Here is a 25,978-nt window from a genome sequence, read left to right on the forward strand (position 1 = left end):
TTTTTAGCTGCAGCCTAATGTATCATTTCTAGAGGCCTAATGTCAGAAGTAAGTGGAATTTTAAGAGGCAGAAATAGATGCCATTTGGTAGAGATATTGTCAACTCTGCATGGTCATTCGATATCCTAGAAATAACTGCAAAATATCCATTAAATTATACCAACTCGTTTTTAAATGGAAGGACACAAAAAATAGTATAGCCCTATATATAAATCTAAAAAGTATATCTCGGCTGGACATTTTTTAAAATCATAGTTCTAGCAGATGAGAGCTGATCTGTGGTTAAGCTACAACATAATATAACAATATATATATATATTGTTATATATATAGGCGCAGGAGTGGCTGTGTGGTAAGTAGCTTGCTAACCAACCACATGGTTCCGGGTTCATTCCCACTGCGTGGCACCTTGGGCAAGTGTCTTCTGCTATAGCTCCGGACCGACCAATGCCTTGTGAGTGGATTTGGTAGATGGAAACTGAAAGAAGCCCGTCGTATATGTGTATATATGTGTTTGTGTGTCTGTGTTTGTCCCCCTAGCATTGCTTGACAACCGATGCTGGTGTGTTTACGTCCCCATCACTTAGCGGTTCGGCAAAACAGACCGATAGAATAAGTACTGGGCTTACAAAAAATAAGTTCTGGGGTCGATTTGCTCGACTAAAGGCGGTGCTCCAGCATGGCCGCAGTCAAATGACTGAAACAAGTAAAAGAGTAAAAGAGTAATATATATATATATATATGTATGTATGTATGTATATATGTATATATATATATATATATAATGCAATTTACAACATTATAAAAAGGATCCACTTGGCTGATCGACTTCTGAATTGGTGGTTATTGTTTTCAACTTGGAAAGGATGAAAGCGAGCTTGACCTTTGAACATAGATGTAGGTGGATCCTTCTGCCCCTGTCAGCCAATTCACCTAGGAAACGAAACAGCTACACCATTGTAAAATCTACAGCTTCCTGGTCAACCAAGCCGTCTTACACCACTGAGCGACTGTGGTCAGATCACCATGTGGAAAAAAGTGGGATGTGAATGCGCGGACTAACAATCACTTAAAAATTATTCAGGTACACACAGGAAGCTCTGCAGCATCAAAGATTGGTTTTCATTTCCACTTCTGTGTGAGCCGTACTTCCTCACAAAGAAACTGCCATCATCATTATGTATGTATGTATGTATGTATGTATGTATGTATGTATGTATGTATGTGTGTGTGTGTGTGTGTGTGTGTGTGTGTGTGTGTGTGTGTGTATGTATGTATGTATGTATGCATGCATGCACGCACGCACGCACGCACGTACGTACGTATTTTTCGTTATGGTATCTTGTGAATACATCGGAAATATTCCTTGTTTAAGTATTTCGATGTATTTTTCAGAGTTTATGGTTCCAACACATTCGATCAGCTCAGAACGACCATTGCTGGTGACAGCTCCCCATACCATTACAGAGATACCGCCATGTTTCACAGTTGCTTAGAGTCGTTTCAAATCAAATTCTTGATTGGGAAGCCTCCAGACCTAAACACGTCCACTGTCTGAAAATAATGCAAGTCTGGATTCATCTGAGAAAATCATTCTATCTCAAAATGGTCTGACATCTCCTTAGCCCGTTTCCTTCTTTTTATGATATTAATTAGTTGGAGGTGAGGTTTTCTTCTAGCTGCTCGTCCATAAAACTCAAGCTTATGCAGATATGTAACACACGTTCTTGGACTAACTTGCAATGTCAGAAGCCTTCGAACGGGGTTCGTTTTCCACAATTCTCTTCAAACAGCGAAGCTTCCTTTCCGAGGGCTCAGGTCGGCCGGAACGAGAATCTGTTGATTCTTTTCCTTGGCGTTTGGATTGCACTATAATTCTATTAACAGTAGCTAGAGGAATTTAAAGATTTTCGGTAATTTTTCGCTGGCTAAAACCAACCTCAGAGTGCCCAATTAGTACGTCCTCTGAATTTTTTGTGCGTGGCATGGTTACTCTTCGCAAATGTTTAATATAATGGCATCTGGAATGAAAAAGAATAATTACATTGTAAATTCTACACCGCTGAAAATATATTAAGACACTTAGATCAGAAATTTTGAAAATTAAAGTTGTCTATTTACTTCTTGCATGTCTGTGTAGTTTCACATTTTATTCGCCACAAGCGCTATCCATTATACATGATCAAACATAATTCCACTATTAATAGTACCATTTATTTTTCCTATGTCATATACTCAAAGACCTTTATATACACAAGAAATGTATAAGCAGTAACCATGCGGTTGCATACGGTCTTCGAAGTCCCTAATTATTATTTCCAGAAGTCTGTTTTACACACAGTTCCTATTTATTATAATGTTCTTAATGATCACAAAAATATATATAACATTTATTATTTTAATATTTATAATTACATTTTCAAAATAAATGGAATTAAATAGCTTTGATATAGACCAATTATCCTAATAATCCTCAATATAGATCAGTAAGCTTCATAATCTTCCATTTGGCACAATAATCACTTTAATCCTTATCATTCACTCTGTTTCTTAGGTAAAATGAAAGTGATCTAGAAATTGACTGATAGATATTTTATGGAATTTTGAAAGAGAAATGAATAAATTGTTACGGGCAGAATTTGGACATACTATGTAAGAGAGCGCTAATCTATGGTTTCTGCTGGCCGGCAGAGTAGTGACAACTCTCTAATCAGTATGAATTGTGATTCGAATATAACGCATCTGTTTTACTCTTTTACTGTCACACATGATTTAACCCTAAATAATATCAAACCTCTATATCAAACGAGAATAACTGTCTCCACCACACCTTTCTCTCAACCCCTACTCTACAAACACATACGTTCTCCATATCCTTTTCCAATTCACTCCCGTTTCCATATAACCACTTTTCCAGTTTACCACCTCTTTACCTAATTCTCATTCACATTATTCTAACTTCCAAAAAGAAAAAAAAACCGACTAAAATCTATGAAGAGCATGAACGAACTAAAGTAAACAACAATCTGATAATAGCGAGTAATACCGGACACAATGCTTAGCGGCGTCCCGTCTATCTTTACGTTCTGAGTTCAAATTTCGCCAAGGTCAACTTTACCTTTCATCACTTTAGGATCGATAATACAAGTATCGAGCAAGCACTGATATCGATGTAATTGCCCACGAGGCGTCGTTCTGCTTCGCCGAATCTTCTCGGCAATCTTCCGGTTACGCTTTCCTTCCACTTTCAGTGAAAGAACCTTCTCTTGTTTAATTTCGGGAAACTTTGTTGCTTTAGGCTAATTGGAAATGTAATCTGGATCACGGAGAATACGATTGAGTCGAATATCTTCCGAAACAATCTGGAAAGAAATGAACATGTTTTACTGGCTTTATAGATTTGAAGTGTTGATATGGTAGGAAAAATTGGAAAATCAGGTGCTGCAATGTAGTAATAAAGGTACAAGGTTTACAGCTCAAAGGTTTCATGAAATACCCATTTACAATAAATTATGGCCCTTAGTCCACTTAAAAACGAGCTAAATTTCTTAATAACTTAAAAAACATGTGGTTTTTATAGTTTGAATAGTAGTTTGTATATACATTGATGCCTCGACTTACGAGTTTAATTCATTCCGTGGCCACTGTATATATACATATATACATACATGCATTACATAGGCCAAACAAAAAATGGTTTGCGTAAACGAATGGCCCTGCACAGATCCCAGATAAAAATTCCCCAAAACAGAAAAATAGCTTTTAGCCAACACATAGATACTTGCGCCAACAAAAAAACACCAAACTTCAGAATTTTCCCCCTCTACCAATTTAGGGACGATACAACCTCGAGACAACGAATAAGTAAAGAAAATCTCTTTATTACAAAATACAAGCCACTTCTTAACGGGTCTACGACAAACAATTAATATACCTCAACTTTAGAATAAAAGAAAAAAATATATATACACACACAAATACTACACTCAATAGAATCCATTACTAATCAGCCCCTTCATAGCTATATTTACACCCATTCATATTCTCCCTTCTCTGTTTTTTCTTCTTCTTCTTCTTCCTCTTCTTCTTCATCATCATCGTTATCATCATCATCGGCATCATCATCATCGCCACCATCATCACCACCATCTTCTCCTTCTCCTCCTTCTTCTTCTTCTTCTTCATCATCATCGTTATCATCATCATCGTCGTCATAATCATCACCACCATCACCATCATCGTCATCTTCTCCTCCTCCTCTTCTTCTTCTTCTTCTTCTCTTCTTCTTCTCCACCCCCTACCCCTTAAGTTTGTCACTAATGTTTTTTAGTATAACACCTACGCTAATTCTATAAAGAAGCCTGTCAATATAAATATTCTCCTGAATTGAACTGAGACTGCCAGCCGCCACTGACCATTCAAAATACGACCATCAGGGCACTCCCAGATTCTCCCACCCCACTTTCCTCACCAGCCTTCTCTCTACTACCCTACCAAGAGCTCACAACTACCTCGAACACACAAGTGCAAACAAGGGAGTCAGAGAAAGGCAGAATGCCACTTAAATCTGAACACTACTATAGAAATATTCTTTTAAAAAAACTTTTCTTCTAATTTTTCTAAATTTAATTATTTAATCGTTACAGTTGAAAAGGTCTCAAAATGACCGAAACCGGTACTGAAATGTTCACTATAAAATTATTTTAGCATTTTCTATTTTTTACTTGTTTTTTCATATATATATATATATATACATACATACATACATACATACATACATACATACATACATACATACATACATACATACATATATATATATATACATGTATACATATAAATACATACACATATATATATGCATATATACATGCATATAATTATACATATATATATATGTTTCTTCGCATGTGTGCATGTGTGTGTCTGTATGTGTGTGTATGTGTATGTTTGTGTGTTTTTTAGTGTTGGTGGGGATGTTATGTGTGTGTGTGTTTGTGTGTTTTTTGTGTTGGTGGGGATGTTATGTGCGAGTATGTGAGTGTGTGTGTTTTGTGTCTGTCTGAGTATGTTTGTGTTTTAATGTCCTTGTGTGTGTGTGTGAGAGAGCAACCGTATGTGTGTGTGAGGGTGCATATGTATGTATGTGGGTATGTGTGGATGTGTATGTGTAAATGTGTTGTATTTATCAGGGGTTCTGTGTGTCCATGTGTGTTGGGTTTATCTGGGTGGTGTGTATGTGTGTGTATATGCATTTTGTGTGTGTTAGTACTGAGTATGCGTTTGTGGGTGTGTATATATGTGGGAATGGTTTATGTAGTTCTGTAGTTTCCGGGTGTGTGTGTTGCATTTGTGAGTGATTTGTTTTGTTTGTATTGTTAGTGCAGTGTGTAGGTGTAGGTGTGTTTGTGTGGGTGTGTCTATGTGTCTTGTATTTGTCGGGGAGGTGTGTGTCAGTGTGTGTGTGTATGTATGTGTGTGAAAGTTTGTTGTGGTTGTTGTGATTGTAATGTGAGTGTGTGTGTGTTTTTTCTTTTGAATGTGTGTGTGTGTGATTTTATTACTGAGGCATGGGCGTATTGTGTGTGTGTGTACAGGTGTGCATAAATGCGTGTGTGTTTGTGTGAGTTGTGTTGTAGTTGTAGTTGCGTGTTTGTTTGTGTATCTGTGTATGTGTGGGTGTGATTGTAATTTCGGGGTGGTGTGTGTAGGTGTGTGCATGTCCGTGTTCACACGTGTATATATGTGTGAAAGGGTTGGTTATGGTTGCTAAAATCATATTGCAAGTGTATATATTTATGTTTTTTTTTTCTGGGGATGTGTGTGGGTTTGTGCTCTAGTGTGAGGATATTGTGTTTGTGCATGTGTATTTGCGTCGGAGGTTGGCATTGTTTTTGTGTGTGTGTGATTTTGTATATCTCTATGTGTTTCTGTGTGTGTTTGTTTTGGATGTGCACCTGGAGGGTATGTCAGAGTATGTTGAGTTGTGGTCTGTATTTTTGAATAAGACTATTTTTCCTATTTATTTGTGTTTGGTCAGTGGTGTTGTCCGGTTATTGGTATAGTGGGAAAGCTAAGAATTTGAGGGATTTATTGTGTGCACTAAGAATTTGGGGGATTTATTGTGTGCACTAAGTGGTATCATTCTTGTGGTGGAATCCCTCAGTTGTTGGCGGTGAACTGTCATCTTTTCTCTGAGGGTAAGGCTCGCTTGCCCTATGTAGTCTTTGTGGCACCCTTCACACCTTATGATATAGAGTAAATTCTTTGAGGCGCAGGTGAAATTATTTTTTATGACAAAAATATGTCCCGACTGGAATTTGTACACTGATCCTTCAATGAGGTTGATGCAAGTCCTGCGGTTGGAACGACCACATTTTTTGACGGTGGACGGTGGGTTTGTGTTGGGTAATTTTATATTGGTGAGTAGGTTTTTTAGGGATTTGGGTTGTCTTTTGCTTTTTATTATTTTATGGGTTGCGGGTAATTTTTTTAGACGTGGGTCTTGATTCAGCTGTGGAATGTTGTTGTATATAACAGTGTAAGCTTCTACATTTCTTCGATCGTGTGTTGCGAGATAGGGGAGGCTATTTACTGTACAGTGGGTGTGTTTTGGTTTTCGTAAGTCTTGGGTCGTAATTGATTTGGCCTGTTCTATTCCATTGTCAACTAGTGATGCTGAGTAATGTCTTTCGAGAAGAATTGCCTTTAGTTCTCTTTATTTCGTGTTCTATAAATTGAGACAGTTGTGCAGATTCTTCTCGCTAGGTTGAAGGGGATATTTGTCTTTGTGTGCTTTGGGTGATTGGAGGTGAACAGAAGGTATTGTTTGGAATCAGTGGGTTTGCAGTGGATGTCAATTTCAATGTTGGCGCCTCTTTTAATAACCAGAATGTCAAGAAAAGGAAGTTGGTCTTGACTATATTCCATTGTAAATTGGATGTGGTTGTTGACACTGTTGATAAGGTTTTTGAAGTCAATAAGTTGGTCGAGTGAGTGGGACCATAGGATGAGGCAATCATCTAAGTAGCGTTTCCAATTCTCCAACAGGTATTTGTGGAAAGACAGGCCGTACTTATATTTGGAATTTTCATAAATATGTGATTCCAAGTAGGTCATCACCAGGTTTGCATAGGTATGGGCAACTTTAGTACCCATGGCAGTTCCTGATACCTGTCTACAGGTGTTATTATAAAAATTCATAAAGTTGTTTTGAAGAATAAATTTTAGGCCCTCGATGATAAATTCTTTTTTATTCTTTCTGGGACCTCATTGGGATATTTATCTAGCCAGAATTTAATGGCTTCCAGTCCATATTCATGTGGAATCGTAGTGTAAAAATTTATTGCATCAAAGGAGACGATTAAAATGTCTTTATCGGTATGTTTGGGGAGATGGTTTAATAGGTCCAGGTCATCTCTTACAATACTTCTAAATATACTTCTATATTTCTAAATTCTATCAACATAATCGCATTCTAATCTGCCAAAAAACTTATCACTACAATTTCATTAAAAACGTGTATTTTTCACAAATTTCCCATTATTTGCCACCAAGTCTCTTATGTACACTCATCTTTTATCTGTTATATTAACTTTCTCTCTGTATTTGGTTTTTACTCTCTCACACACAATCAGCTACATGACTTAAAGTATGACTAGAGAAATCAGTCAACTAACTAGCTAACATTTGTATTGGCTAATATTATATAGATGTAGAGGCGCGAGGCTTAGTGGGTAGGGTGTCAGCATCATGATCGTAAGATTGTGGTTTCGATTCCTGGACCGGGCGACGCGTTATGTTCTTGAGCAAAACACTTCATTTCACGTTGCTCCAGTCCGCTCAGCTGGCAAAATGAGTTACGCTGCGAGGGACTGGCGTCCCGTCCAGCTGGGGATGACATACGCCATAGAAACCGGGAAACCGGGCCCATGAGCCTGGCTAGGCTTTAAAAGGGCGCATTTATTTATTTGTTAATATTATATAGATACATATATGATGATTACCTCATCTTATCAGATTATAGCCGTCTCATATTCACTTGATCCTCTGATTAACTTTCATCCTTGCATGTGCGTTTATATGTCTTTTCCCGCCATACATCCATTGTCATAAGACTATCTAAAGTAAATATATATTTCAACGGATCAAGAAATGGGATGGAAGTGTCTCATCTGTACATCACTGAATTTAAATGAGGAAAGCTTGTAAAACACTTTTGCCACTCACTCGATCACCGTAGTAGGTTCCAGTGACAAACATAACAAGACGACTAGTACTATTTTGACTGCAAGTTAGAATATCTTTCTTCGAGAAGAGCTGCCTTCCCCACGGATTTGTTGGAAATAACTGGAGCCTCTTCCTCTGGGAAATCTATTTAAGCCATTGATGGGACTCTGAGAGATACTGCCTACCTGGGACAGAAGAGATCTTACAGAAATGGTAACTAAAGGGGTTATTTCACGCTCCCCACAGCTCCAGGACCTTTAAACTGGAGCCTCGTAACAAGATGCAGTTTCATATCATACTTAGGACATACACACATACATGCATACATGCATACATATATACATACGTACATACATATACGTAAGCACAACAGACCTGATATAAGGATTTGGGATAGAGAAGAGAAACTGTGCATAGTTGTAGAAATTAGCTATCCAGCAGATATTAACATAAAGCTGAAGATCAATGAAAAAGGGATTACCTATGCTGAACTATTGAGAAATCTGCAGTTACTCTATCTAGATTACAAGTTCAGGTTTATACCTGTAATTATTGGGGCCCTTGGGATATGTAACACACTGCCTAAATACCAATATTGAGAAATCAAGCTTCTCAAAACCAGAAAGACGAAAGCTAATTCGAAGACTACAAATCCAATCCATCACTGGAACTGTAAAGATCTGTAAAACTTTCCTGAAGTTTATCACTTAAATATATATGAACATGTCTAGATATGCAACTATATGCATGAGAATACTTACATAAAACATACAAGTTTGCACATACATACATACATACAAAAGTATATATGAACATGTCTAGACATGCAACTATATGCTTGAGAATACACGCATAAAACAAAACATACAAACACTGCATGCGCACTTGCATACATACATACATACATACATACATACATACATACATACATACATACATACATACATACATACATAAATGCCCTATTGATGTTGTTGAAATTCCAATGAAGGAGCCTTGAATCTAGGTTGGAAACCGGCTCTGTCTTTATTGGCATGTAATCTTGAAATAAAACTGAATACATACATACATGCATACATACATACATACATACATACATACATACATACATACATACATACATACGTACGTACGTACATGCATATGTTTATGTTAACATATGTGTTTATGTTAACCGAGTGCCTCTTTACCTCCCCTGTCATCTGCTGGTCAAGTTTATCCTTCTTAAACTGTAGGTATTTCTTTCTCTTTCTCTCTGTGTGTGCATGCGTGTAAGCGCATATCATGTATCTGTGTCTATGTAACTTAACCATTCCCTTTCCGCTTCTTGACAATTTCGAAGTTCCTCTGTCGACTTTAACATATTACCTTAACTCTATACGAATCTGCATTTTAATCTCGCTCTCCTTCTCTATACGATTCAAAGCGTGTGTAGAGAAATCAACCAACAAACCAACATTTATATTTACTGTTATGTGCATACATTCACATATCTATCTATCTATCTATCTATCTATCTATCTATCTATCTATCTATCTATCTATCTATCTATCTATCTATCTATCTATCTATCTATCTATCTATCTATCTATCTATCTACATGTCTATGTGTTTGTCTAACTGTCCTGTCTGTCTGCCTATCTATTTATCTATCTGTCTATCTGCCTGACCCTGTGTGAGTGTGTGTGTGTGTGTGTATGTGTGTGTGTGTGTGTGTGTGTGTGTGTGTGTGTGTGTGTGTGTGTGTGTGTGTGTGTGTGTGTGTGTGTGCTCATTACGATAAGTTGGTATCAAATGGTGAAAACTTGCTTTCTTTTCTTTTGCAAACTAGTCAATATGATGAGCGTACAAAGGAATGGTACCTCGTGTTGGCGCAACTTTTGAATATATATTTATTTCAATATCTAGTTTTCTAGAATTGTTATTTCCCCGATATATTTTAATGTATAAATGTACATTCACAGATAGTTATAAACTTATAAACATACAAAGAAAAACGGATTCATACATACACACGCACACGCACGAACGTTGAGAGTAAGTGAAGAGAGATAGAGTTGAATGCGTGTACGGGTATGTTCCTTTTAAAAATAAATTGGAGTTCGAAACCTTTATCTTCTTATTAGTTATGATAGACTGCCTAGGAAGACAGAAAATGCGCATCTAATTTCTATAGAAGCACATTTAAAAATTCTTTGGGCTTGTGAAACAACATTTACTTATTCGCTGCTCCCGCTGCTTAAAGCATATTTTGTATTGAATCTTTTCAAATAGAAAGAGAGAGAGAGGAGGAGGAGAAGAGAATGGAGTGATAGAAATAGGTAGATAGATAGATGGATAGATAGATAGATAGATAGTAGAGAGAGAGTGAGAGAGAGTGAGAGAGAAAGAAAGAGAGAGGGGGAGAAAGAGATTTTGGAAGTTGAGTGTTTTGGCAAAAGTTACAACGTGATACTAATGAAGGAATTCAAGCAATACATTCTGGTATTGAGACGGTTTGCTGTTCCTTTTTATACGCGTAATCAGCGAGACACCTTTACAAAGTAAAAATTGAGATGTTGCTGTCAAGGGATTAAATTGTGTGTGTAGCTTGTTATTTTGTCGTCACTCAAAAGAACTAAAGATAAACCCGAAAGCTGACTTTGAATTGCGAACAGAGAATTACGGTGCGTTGGCTGTCGCACAAAATCTCGTCTAACACACGACTGTGTCGGCCTTCTGTAACGCCTTCTTATCAAAAATATAATGACCCCCATAACATTAATCAATTAATCGATAAACATTGATGAATTAATATAGAGGAAGCTCGGAATGTGATCTCACTTCTAGGGATTGGAAACAGCTTGGTATTAGATTTGGAATTCTATAAAAGTCTATAAGAGAGTGTGTTAAGAAACAATGACTATGAAAAGACTTTCTTTTTCCTTCTTGGAATATCAATAAGAGAAAATATTTCATAAAAGAATTGTTGGAAAGATTTCTCATTGATTTACGGTAAAAGAACCGAAAGGATGAACCTTTTATTCAAAAGAACCTATTGCAAACGTTTAATGTTCTTTTGACGTTCTGGTCGTAACTACTGTAATTTAGCCTTCCAGCAAATGATATCTTATCTCGACTTTCACAGTGAACACTTAAAAAAATATCAAGAAAAGCAAAAGCAAAAAAGGAAAAAAAGAAAGCAAGAAAGAAAATAAAAGAATAAAAAAAAAGGGAGAAGAAAAAATAAGAGTGCAATACGATAACTGCCTTCAACTAACAAGTTTCTTTGTATGACGCGCGACTACGTTGTAATATTCTCAGTTTTCACTTGATAAAAAGGAAATTAAAAAGACAAGCTCTGGCATAAAGAAAACAATTGGAACCAAGTTTAGCTTTGATGTAAAAATCCAGCTTTTTGTGTTGGTAGCCAAGTTGTAAATGCCTTCTGTATGTTGGTGTTATCAATGCTAAAAGTGTGTAACCTCAGGCATGTTGGAGGTTGCCAGTGCTTGTAGTTGTTCTCACCAGCAGTCATATCTCAATTGATGTAAAAACATCAGTCATTGAAAAAAGCCACTTTAAAAGTAAGGAAAAGAACACAAAAAGAAGAACAAAAAAAATCAAGAAAAACACAACAGAAACAGAAACGAAAAAGAAAAAGAAAAGAAAAGAAAAAGAAAAAGAAAAGAGAAGAAAAGCGAAGAACAGAGAAGAAATAGTTGCAAACAACTGGGAAACTCTGGTATCTTCATTGCGGTATAATACTATTAAAGAGAGCAAACGGAAGGAAGGAGAGAAAGGAATCAGTTTTAAGAAATAATCCAACAAATCCTGTTTTTCTGTTACTTTCATATATTATTATTATTATTATTATTATTATTATTATTATTATTATTATTATTATTATATTATTTTTATTATTTTGACTATTATTATTATTATTATTATTTGGTGGTAGGAGAAAGGGATATTTTATATTTGAAGAACATACCGTTGAATTGTTATTCTGCAATGTGTATGTGTGTTACGAATACGAAGTGTTTCTCAACGTTCAATACATCGTGTGTGTGTGTGTGTGTGCGTGTGTGTGTGTGTGTGTAAGTGTATGTGTGTCTGTGCGTGTGTTCGTGTGTGTGTGAGTGTATATGCATCAATGGTGGTTATGCTTATGCTCTCTCTATATATATATGCGAGAGAGTATGAATCTATATCAGGATTTCTTACTCAACGACGCTTGTGTATGAACGTATGCCATGTGTCTGTTTATGTGAGTGTGCATGCAGGTGTCTGTTGTTATACATATATGTTTCTCGGTATATATATATATATATATATATATATATATATATATGTATGTATTTTCTGAGTTTTAGGTGTTCTCTTTTGTACGTGTGTTTTTATATATATACACCTCTATAATATAAGAAATCGTCGCACACAATTATGTTAGAAATATTCTTGCTAAAATAAAGTATAAGTAGATATAACGAAATATATGTCTTCATCTCTCTCTTTCTCTCTCTCTCACTATCTATCTATCTATCTATCTATCTATCTATCTATCTATCTATCTATCTATCTATCTATCTATCTATCTATTCTTAGTATATATTTGTATATATATGTATATATACACATACAAACACCACACACATAATATATACATTATACATATACATATAACATCCTATACATATATATATATATATATATAGATATATAATATTATATATAATATATATAAATATATATATATATATTTATATATATATATATATATGTAGGTCCCGGGTTTGATCCGGGTTTAACCACAGTAAGTAAGGTACTCAATACATAGCAGAGTAAATTAATTTATTATATAGAAGGAGCTTTACAGGACTAGTACTGTTTCATTCAAGAGAAATCTTCAGGAAGCTATTAACAAGAATTGTATTAGCATTTATACATTTAGGCAGGTTAAAGGAGTGGTGGTGGGGGACTTTTTTTGGGGTAGGCATAGCGCAAAATATCATACTTGGGGGAGTGGTCAAGGAGTCAGTGGTAAGTTAGATGAAAGAATAGATAAATTAAAAAATAAAAAATAAAAATAAAAAAAATAAAAAAATAAAATGTGTTGCACATACATACATAAACACATAACATACACACACAACCACATACGTACACATGTGTGCCTATACATACCTACACATACACACATACACATACATATATATATAATATATATATATATATATATATATATACATAATATATTATATATATATATATATTACACAATCAATACAGGCCCATCCCTAATTTAATTTTATTATCTTCATTTATTACTTTTGTTATCTTTGATCGCTAGAGCTAAGGATCCTGGCGATGGCAGCATGTCCAAATTGTCTGTCTACTAGAAGGCAAGTACTCGTTCCCGCACGCACACTCATTAGCACGTACATACACCCATTCGTACACTCATACACATTACACGTACGCACGCTTATATTTCATACATACAAACATAACAATACGTTCACGTATATACAACATAGTACTCGTACCTACAGATTCATGTCTACACTTTAGGAGGCTAGTCTATATATATACACCAAAAATATACATATATATACATATATATATATATATATATATATATATTACACATATACACATACACACACACACACACATATATATACTCCTACATACAGATACATACATATATATATATATATATACATACACCACACATACATATACACAAATATATATATATATATATACATACATACATACATATATATATATAGATATATACATATATATATATACATACATACACACACACCCATATATATTACACACACATACATACACATATTTATACATACACAAACATATATACACACATATATATATATATATACATATATACACACATACATACACACACCTACATACATATACACACAAACACATACATACGTAAACATCACTACATACATCCATACATCCATACTTACATGCACTTATACGCATACACACACCCCCATCTATATATATAGATATATATATATATATATATATATATATATATATATATATATATACCCACTCACACATACATATACAAATATACGCCCACACTACATACATACATTACACGTATACGCATACACGCACACACACTATACTGCGTACCCATACATGTGCACACACGCGCATGATCCATATTTATACACACACACACATATATACACGTGTGCAAGCATACATACATACTCATACACGCACAATACTTACATATACATATATGCACACACTTACACACATATATACATACACATATACATGCATACATACATATTGCATACATACACATACACGCACATACACATATACACATGCGTACCCATACACGTGCACGCACGCACGCGCATCCATATATATACACACGCACACATATATATACACGTGTGCAAGCATACTACATACTCATAACACGCGCACTACTTAATATACATATATGCACACACTTCCACACATATACATACACATATACATGCATACATACATATATGCATACATACACACACCGCGCGCACTCATATTATGGTGTATATTTATTGTGTATCTATATAGACTAGCCTCCTAAAGTGTAGAATGAATCTGTAGGTAAGAGTTACGTATGTGTAATACGTGACGTATGTTGTAGATGTTTGTATGTATGAATATAACGCGTGCGTACGTGTATGTGTATGAGTGTACGAATGGGTGTGTATGTACGTGCTAATGAGTGTGCGTGCGGGAACGAGTACTTGCCTTCTAGTAGACAGACAATTTGGACATGCTTGCCATCGCCAGGATCCTTAGCTCTAGCGATCAAAGATAACAAAAGTAATAAATGAAGATAATAAAATTAAAATTAGGGAATGGGCTGTATTGGATTGTGTATTATATAATATATATATATATATATGGATATATATATATATATATATATATATATATATGTATGTGTATGTGTGTATGTGTAGGTATGTATAGGCACACATGTGTACGTATGTGTGTGTGTTGTATGTTATGTGTTTATGTATGTATGTGCACACATTTTATTTTTTATTTTTTATTTTTTATTTTTTATTTTTTTATTTATCTATTCTTTCATCTAACTTACCACTGACTCCTTGACCACTCCCCCAAGTATGATATTTTGCGCTATGCCTACCCCCAAAAAAGTCCCCCACCACCACTCCTTTAAACCTGCCTAAATGTATAAATGCTAATACAATTCTTGTTAAATAGCTTCCTGAAGATTTCTCTTGAATGAAACAGTACTAGTCCTGTAGAAGCTCCTTCTATATAATAAATATATATATATATATATATATGTATACATATGTATATGTATACATAGTCAGCGGTGGTGCCCCAGCATGGCCGCAACCTTCGGGCAGAAACAGTTTTAAGGATTTTAAGGATTTATACATAAATACACACACATATGCATACGTACACACACACACACACACACACACACACTTATATACATATATATATATATATATATATATATCAGTGCATACATAATAACTACATACAAACATATGTATGTATGCATATATATATACACACACACACACACACATATATATATACATAGCCTATCTATCTATCTATCTATCTATCTATCTATCTATCTATCTATATCTATCTATCTATCTATTTGTCTGTCTGTCTATTTGTCTGTCTGTCTGTCTGTCGGTATGTATATATGTACGTATGTATATATGTGTGGCTGGGTAGTAAGAATCATGTTTCCAATCTACATAATATTCTAGGTTCAGTTTCACTGCGTGGCGACTTGAGCGAGTGTCTTCTAATATAGCCTCGGGGCGATCAAACCCTTGTGAGTTAATTTGGTAGACGGACATTGAAAGAAACCCGTCATATATATAAATGCTCGAAATACGAGAGTAGAAAAACAGCCAACAGCTGATGAAGGGTCGTTCTTTTTTTTGTTTCTCTTGTTTTCTATTTGCTGTGAAGGCTGTGAACTAGAGGTAGGTTTGTCTGATAGACCTTCTTCACGTGCTTTCTCGGGTAATGGAAGGTGATCTTTCGTCATGGACATTTCTTTGTTCAAAGCTGCAGTTCTTCTGGTTTCCAGGCTCTCTGTTTTCAACAGCTTCCCCTAACGTTGCAATGAAGTCAGCATCTGTGAAGATGAGTCGATTTTGGAGGCCAAGTCCCAGCTTTTTCAGAGTTGTTCACAGCTGCGCCCATCCCTGAAGCTCGCTTGAGAGCCTCTGCAAGCAGTCCAGCAATGTTCCCTATCTGAATACTTGATCCAGAATAAGTTCTCATGAATCTATTTGCAGCTTGATCGAAGTATGCATGCGATGACTGCAGTGCAGTGGAAGAGGGAATATCAGTACTCCATGTTGAGTGGAAATTTCAGTTGCTCGAAGATTCCTTGTGTGACTTACGTGCCCATCAAGGACAAGAAGGACAGACGCATCCTTTGAAGATTTAACATATTTAATGAGGTGCTCAAGCCATAAGTGGGAAGTGTCCTTATCCATCCAAACTTTTTTCTGCACTGAAAATCCTGTTCCAGCGGGGGTAATAGTTTTGAGGTTTTCCTTCATGCGCTTTCGTTTGAAGATCAGAAACGGAGGGAGGGAGGTACCAGTTGCACTCATGCAATTAACACATGTGACACTAGTTCTTCTTGAGGCACTGTTGTGTGCCAATTTTTTGTCACAATTTTTCTGGGTTTCTGCAGTGCTGAGAGCTGTTTCATACATGTTATACAGAAAAGACAGATTCAATTTGTAATAGTCAAAAACTGTCTCTAGGATATCGATGTACCTGTCCACACTTTTTTATTTGCTAAGCCCTGTTGCTCTTGCTTTGCTGGTACCTTCAGGTTTTCGAAGACTGAGTTGAGGGTTTCTGGCAAGAAACTTTGAAAACCATTTCCGGCCTGCAAAATGATTTTCTCCATTGAACTTGTGCAAAAGTTCTGCGTTATTTTTCAAAGCAATTTGAAACATCAGTTTATGCATAGTAGTTTTGGATATGCCAAATTGCATTTCTTCCAGTGAAAGAATGTAATGCACAAAATCCTCTTCAGGTCTGTTGGTGAAGCGAAATGTTTCTTTCCTCCGACAGCCTACTTGTTTGAGCTCTGAACGTGCCGTTGAAATGTTGCTTGTGGAACAGAAAATTGGTTAGCAGCATGTTTGAAAGACATGTGATCCTCTTTGACAACTTTCATTACCTCTTGGAAGTCTTTTGTTGCCACTGGCCATATTTTTTACACTCCATTGTGAGCTGAAACACAATACCAAATAAAGTAAAACCTATGCCTGATTATCAACTGCTCTTGTGAAAAAGTTTCAATGTTCTGACACACACCAAATAAAACTGTCTGAAAATGTTCCTATACTGAGACACATTGTACCTAACTTGGAGCCCCATGTTCAATATAGATGCAGTCAAGTGCCTCAATATAGGCACAGTAGGGTACCTTAAGAAAAATAACACCACTAATGAATGGTTGAAAAACTCCCATGCAGAAAATTGTAAAAATATGTGAAATTGATCACAATAACCTCTGTATCAGTTTTTGTCTACGCATGATACTAAACTAAAAAATGCAAATGTATTTCTCCCACCGTTACAATAATTGATGCAGATGAATGACCTGCCGTTCTAGTGAACTCCTTCTCTAATCGTTGCTTTGCCCAAACTTTCCCCCTGTGAAAAAAAGCCTACAAGGAGCGTGTCTCAATATCGGCACTGGCCCAATATAGGTACCTAACGTCTATATAAAACATTTCATCGCAACTCTAGAATTACTAGCCATGAATTTGTTATGGGATAAGCTCGTATTTGTGGTGTTATTGAATAAGAATTCCTGAAGGTCAGTCACACGAGGTATTTGTAAAACATTGCTTTCTTTTGCCAAGTCTTCTATCTTCGAAGAAGGAAAATACCTTACAAATTATACTGAGAATTAAAATGTGATTAGAATTTAACGGCGCAAGTGCTAGGAGAGTTGGTTTCAGTATTGACTTGCCAAAACGTTTTCTAACACGTGATTAATAAAATAATGGTTAAATCAGGAATTAGTTATGGGGAATCAATATTCAGTGAAGTGTTTTTCTACATTTTTGTGATAATTTATGAGGAATATTCTCATGGTTATATTATCCAAACAATGTTTTGTAAGTTCTTTGTATATATAATACTATTATTTACCATGGCTCAGTGGTTAGAGCGTCGAGCTTACGATCGTGAGGTTGTGAGCTCGAATCCCTAGCTGTGTTCTTGAGCAAGACACTTTATTTCACGTTTCTCCAGGTGCCAAGCTGTATCGGCCGTTGCCTTTCCCTTGGATAACACTGGTGACGTGGAGAAGGAAGGTCGGTATGCATGGGCGACTGATGGTCTGCTATAAAGGACTTGTGCCTGGGAGAGTAACTTTCTGGGTACAATCCCATGGTCTGTGTCGTGACCGAAGGGGGGTCTCAGAATTTACCACAAAACCAGATATGCAGTTTGTAGGTATTGTATACATGATAAGACTCTAATATTTGATTGCTGACTTCAGTGAATGTAACATACATACCAACAAATACAAGTGTTTAGAAGGAGACGATAAAATAATATCTCAGTGTCAAGATAGCTGATTAAGATTGTGACATTTTTCAGATCTAAAGAACGGACACTGACAGATTTTTGAATAGTTACATAATTATAAACTGATATTCAACAGCTGCCAGTTTGGTCAAGAACTCATAGCAGTACCATTTCAAATCAGTTAAGTTGATATAGGTTGAGAGTCCCTTACCAATACGTTATCTCCCTTGTCTAAATATTAATGAAGAATCTTGTCAAAATGTCATCCTAATCAATTTTGATGTCATTAAGATACACCTCTCAGAATAGAAGGATTATCTGTTGGCGGTCCATGCATGCTAAACTGTCTGTTGTAGATTACTGTATTGAGTCGTTAAGTTTTGTACGCCAAGTGTATACATTTTAGAAAAACAAACTTAGTCGTGTGAAACATGAAGCTTAAAAGTTACAAATAAAATCGATGTGCAACAAGAGAAATAACTTTTGTATATTCCCTAAAGATCTTCCACGAACAAAACGGTTATTATTTACAAACATGAAAAGAGAAAGCAACGTTTACTATATCCATTTTTCTACGACTAGAAATTATAGCTTATAAAAACTGATTATTACCAAAATTGAGAAAGGAGAAAGTTTATCAACAAAGACTTCTTGTCTTGAAATTACATTTTTTCCACTGAATAACATAGTCTTCAATGCCAGGCTTCGTTCTGGTGACAAATGTAGATAAATAACACATGATAATGTAGATAAATAACACACGACTAGTTCCAGTCGATAGCGCCAAAATATTATGAACGGTCTCCAATCTAGTCTGTTAATATAAGTAGACAGTTTAATAGAATTGGTTTTTATTTAGAGAAGCAAGTCTAGTTATGTTTTGTCCTCTGCAAGTTAGCATGACTGAATTCCAGAGTGAACTTCATATAGCTTTGATCCTTGTAAAAGAAGTACTTTATGCTTGTGAATTCTTCACTGTGGCACATATATTCCAGCAGAAAAGACTCGCGTCTTATAGTTACTGAATGTATTTGTGGTTCTGTGGTTAGCAGCTCAATAAATATGATTACATGCTGTATTGGGTTTACTTAATGAATTTTGGTAATACTTCTTCCCATTGATGTATTTTGTGGGCAATTTTAGCTGGTTGAAAGAAGGATTTCTTACTTTGTTCTCACATTCCATTTTACACACATTTACAAGATTCATCTTCAACTTAATTCACTTTAACAAATACAAGCAATGAGATGTGCGCTTTGTTCGGTATATCGATATATTCTATGTTTACATGTATTTATCTATATTTTTCCTTTAGATATGTGTCTGTTTTTGCATATGTACGCGTGAATGTATATAACATATAATACATACATACATCTATATATAATTATATATATATATATATATATATATATATATATATATATTATATATATATATGTATATATATATATATAATATGTATTTATATACATTCACACGTACATATGCAAACAGACACAATATGTGTATATATATATATATATATATATATATATATAATTTATATATATATATATTATATATATAACATGTATTGCATATATACATACATATATATACACATACATACATATATATATGTATGTATAAACGTATGTATACATACACACATACGTATGTATATATATGTTATATATATATAATATATACTATATATATATATTATTATATATACCGATCTGTATGCATACATGCCTGCATGCATACATACATACATACATGCATAATACGGACATCCATATATACGTACGTACATACAGGCACGCATTGTATGTTTTTTTTCTCTTTCTCTTCAACTTATATTTCTGAATCGCTCTTTGTCTTTATCGTTCTATCTGCATATCTCTATCGGCTGATTTGTTCGCTAAATATCGCATGCACGCATTCATTCATACATGCACATAGGCACACACTCAGACGCACATATTATATATACGCTTTCTTAACATGAAGATTGTTTTATATGTACATATTCGTCGGTATATGCTGAAGCAAAGACGAAATCAAAGCAATACGATTTTTACATGCAAATACATGCAATTACACAAATACGTAGCCGCCTCCTCCTCCTCCTCCTCCTTCTCCTTCTCCTCCTCCTTCTCCTTCTCCTCCTCCTCCTCTTTCTCTCTTTCTCTCTCTCTCTCAACCCCCTGTCTTTATCTATAAGTATAAAGTATACAAGTATATAAGTGTGGTGTGTCTTTACACAACACAACACACACACACCGACACTCACACACACACAAATACACACACTGTCGACTAGCAGAGTTCTGTTTACGGCATATAACGTGTCAGAAAATAACCTTTAGTTTCGCGTTTACTATTGCACTCAGCAATATAGAAAACTCGTCAGAGGAGATATCAGTATTGCCAAGAACAGTAGTAGTTACGAAACCAATGGTCCCTTTCTCACCGGGTACATGCCATAATCAGGAACATACTATTCGACAATATAAAAGTATAACTGCTCAAATTCCCTCTTAGAGCGTACTTTTTTTACTTGAATAATGGACGAATGACATATATACATACATATATATATATATTATATATATATATATATATATATATATATATATATATATATATATATAATATATAATATATATATATATATATATATATATATACGTTTATATATTTGTTGTGCAAGATTTTTTATGTGAAGTCGTGGTGTTGAAACAGATATTGTTATATTTCGGAATGGTCATCTTGCCGGTTTAGCCAATAAAAACACACGCACTATATATTTATTGTTACTTTGCTTCAGTGTTATTTATTTTTTACATTAATCTTAGTCTTTATCTTATAAGATTAAGATTAATGTAAAAAATAAATAACACTGAGCAAAGTAACACCAAATATATAGTGCGTGTGTTTTTATTGGTTAAACTGGCAAAATGACCATTCCGAAATATAACATATATATGTATATATATATATATATATATATATAATATATTATATATATATATAAATAATGTGTGTGGTATTGGCTTCAAATTTTGTCACAATTCCAGCAATTTCGGTGGGGAACAGATAAGCTGATTACGTCGACCCCAGTGCTGAACTGGTACTTATTTTATCGACTCCGAAAGGATGAAAGTCAAAATCGACCTCAACTGAATTTGAACTCAGAAGATTAAGACGGACAAAATGCCGCTAAGCATTTTGCCCGACGAGGTAACGATTCTTATTATTTGCCCACAAGGGGCTACAAATAGAGGGGACAAACAAGGACAGAGAAACGGATTAAGTCGATTACATCGACCCCAGTACGTAAGGATGAAAGGCAATGTCCACCTCGGCGGAATTTGTTTCATCGATACGATTTACTTCATCGATATGAAAGGAGTTCTCCACACAGAATTTGTTTCTCCAGGTCAAACTGTTAACCAGACAGTTTACTTGGAAGGTCTGAAGCGTTTGTAAGACGCGGTGAGACGAAAATGCCCCGACCTGTGACAAAGTGTAGAGTGGTGGTATCATCACGACAATGCGCCCGCACACATCACCTTGAGTGTGAGACAGTTTTGGACCAAAAATCACATGATCCCACTTACCCACCCTCCCCTATTCCTCCGATCTTGCTCCCTGCGGCGTTTTTTTTTTTATTCCCCAGAATGAAAAAAGTCCTTAAAGGAAAACGTTTTGCAGATGTGAAAGAGGTGAAGAAAAAGAGAAAAAAAAATGCCGCTGGTGTTAAAAGGCATCACCTCCCAGGTGTTTCAGAAATGCTTCGAACTGTGGAAAAATGCATCTGGAATGATGGATTTCTTAAAATGGAGAATACTTTCAAGGCAATAAAAGTGTAAGCATGTAAAACTACGTGAATAAAACAATATTGCAAAATTCCGGTTTCTCATGGGTACACCCTCGTACATCTAATAAGCTAACCAACCTACTTTTCTCATTCTAAACTGTAGGAGACGGGTGTTATAGCTCTTTGAACACACCCTACTAAACAATATTAGTCACAGTTGACTCGTTTGCAGAATGCATTCGGAACGTGAAGGCAATATGAAAGCTCGCTATGCGATATATTCTTCTGTTAAACTGGGCAAATACGCTACAGAAATTTATGAAATGTTCCAGACTGCTTCTGACCTAATTCATATATATATATATATATATATATATATATATATATAATATATATATATATATATATATATTATATATATGTGTGTGTGTGTGTGTGTGTGTGTGTGTGTGGTGTAAAAGAGTAATTTACTCTTTTACTCTTTTTTGTTTCAGTCATTTGACTGCGGACATGCTGGAGCACCGCCTTTAGCAAATCGACCCCACAGGGACTTATTTGTAAGCCCAGTATTATTTATCGGTCTCAGCATGGCCGAAGTAAGTGACGGGACGTAAAACAACCAGCATCGGTTGTCAAGCAATGCTAGGGGGACAAACACAGACACACACACACACACCACAACACACACACACACCACACCACACACACACACACATATATATATATATATATATTAATACATATATACGACAGGCTTCTTTCAGTTTCCGTCTACCAAATCCACTCACAAGGCATTGGTCGGCCCGGGGCTATAGCAGAAGACACTTGCCCAAGATGCCATGCAAAATGATATATATATATATTATATGTATGTATGTATACATACGTATATGTACATACTTACATCTATACGCATATATATGCATATGCGGGAACAGGACGTCATGAAACATGTACAGCAAAAAAAAAATACGAAGTACGAGTAATGTGGAATATGAACTATTTTTTCGAACAACGAAAGACACAAATGGAAAACAAGACAAACAATATAAAGAACGACACTTCACCAGTTGTTGGCTGTTTTTCTACTCTCGTTAAGCTAGAAATGTATCAATATATATATACACACATATATATATACACACATACTCAAACACATATAATCAAATGAATACACACACACACACACACATATATATATATATATATATATAGATATATAAAATCAAATATAATATATACATACATATATATATTCATATATATATATATATATATACGTAATCAAATATAATATATACATATATATATATAATCAAATGAATATATATGATCAAATCGATAGTCCAAAGTCCAGTACAAACTGTGAGGATTGGCTCACAATTAAAATTAATACTTACAATTTTAAATGCCAGTAACCGAGAAAGTAACGACTTCATCAACCATCAAAAGTTGAGAGAGAGAATCGAATGCCTTTCTCGTTTATTTCTTGCATTTTCTCGCGGAGTAGCCATATCATTTTGAGCTCAACAACTGCCGGATCGTACAAAATATGATATACAAATCCGTCTCATTCTTGCTCTCTCTGAGCATGAAATTCGAAGTAGCTAACGTTTAACTCTTCTGTTCATTAATCGATATTTATCTGTCACTGGATCGGGTACTGTTCAGTTGAACCCAATAACAAGTGAACTGTACATCACTTTACATTACACTACACACACACATACACGCACGCACACACTCACACTTACGCACACACATACACTATACACTCTCTCTTCCCACCTTACACACGCGCGCTCGCACACACACGCACACGCATACACACACACACACATACACACACAGAAGGGTAAAGTGTATTATGAGCTGGTAGTTTGTGACAAAAGTAACAAACTCAAGATTGTTGTTTCTTAGATATGAAAAAAATCATGCAAGTCTTTCCCATTGTGATTGTTTAGTTACATGTACATATTTTGGATATATTTACGTATATGTAAATATATCTATGTATATGTGTATAGATAATGCATACAGAAATATACTGGAGTGGCTGTGCGGTAAGATACCGGGCGAAATGCTTAGCGGTATTTCGTCTGCTGTTACGTTCTGAGTTCAAATTCCGCCGAGGTCGACTTTGCCTTTCATCCTTTCGGGGTCGATAAATTAAGTACCAGTTACGCACTGGGGTCGATGTAATCGACTTAATCCGTTTGTCTGTCCTCGTTTGTCCCCTCTGTGTTTAGCCCCTTGTGGGCAGTAAAGAAATAGGTATTGCGTCTGGCGTTACGTTCTGAGTTCAAATTCAGCCGAGATCGACTTTGCCTTTCATCCTTTCAGGGTCGATTAAATAAGTACTAGTTACGGACTGAGGTTGACATAATCGACTTAATCCCTTTGACTGTTCCCCCCTGTGTGTAGCCCCTTGTGGGCAGTAAAGGAATAAGAAGTTTGCTTCCCAACCACATGGTTCTGGGTTCAATCCCATTGCGTGGCACCTTGGCCAAGAGTCTTCTACTATAACCTCGGGTCGACCAAAGCCTTGAGAGTAGCCCCTGCATGGCCGCAGTCAAATTACTGAAACAAATAGCTTGTTTACCAACCGCATGGTTCCTGGTTCAGTCCCACTGCGTGGCACCTTGGGCAAGTGTCTTCTACTATAGCCTCGGGCAGACCAAAGCCTTGTGAGTGGATTTGGTAGACGGAAACTGAAAGAAGCCCGTCGTATATATATATATATATATATATATATATATATATATATATGCGTGTGTGTGTTTGTGTGTCTGTGTTTCTCCCCCTAGCATTGCTTGACAACCGATGCTGCGGTGTTTATGTCCCCGTTACTTAGCGGTTCGGCAAAAAAGACCGATAGAATAAGTACTGGGCTTACAAAAGAATAAGTCCTGGGGTCGAGTTGCTCGATTAAAGGCGGTGCTCCAGCATGGCCGCAGTCAAAAGACTGAAACAAGTAGAAGAGAAGAGTATATATATATATTATATATATAAAACACAAAAATATTTAAAAACGAACACAGTAAATAAATATATTTATATATACGTACACACATACAAATTATAAATGCATACAGGTAGTTGTGTGTGTGTATATATATATATACACTTATTGTGCGTGTCTTTGTGTATATAAATCTATGTGTGTTTACGTGTGTACAGCTGAACATTCACTTACATTCTTAACAGATATAGACTGCATTCTTCTCGGTAAACAGTCTATAATACATCTGAAGATGGTGTTTATATAAAATCACCGAAGGCAATCTACTTGTAAGACAAGTATATTACATCATTATTCTCCT

This window comes from Octopus sinensis, linkage group LG9 (genome assembly GCF_006345805.1).
Source record: "Octopus sinensis linkage group LG9, ASM634580v1, whole genome shotgun sequence".
Taxonomy (NCBI): domain Eukaryota; kingdom Metazoa; phylum Mollusca; class Cephalopoda; order Octopoda; family Octopodidae; genus Octopus; species Octopus sinensis.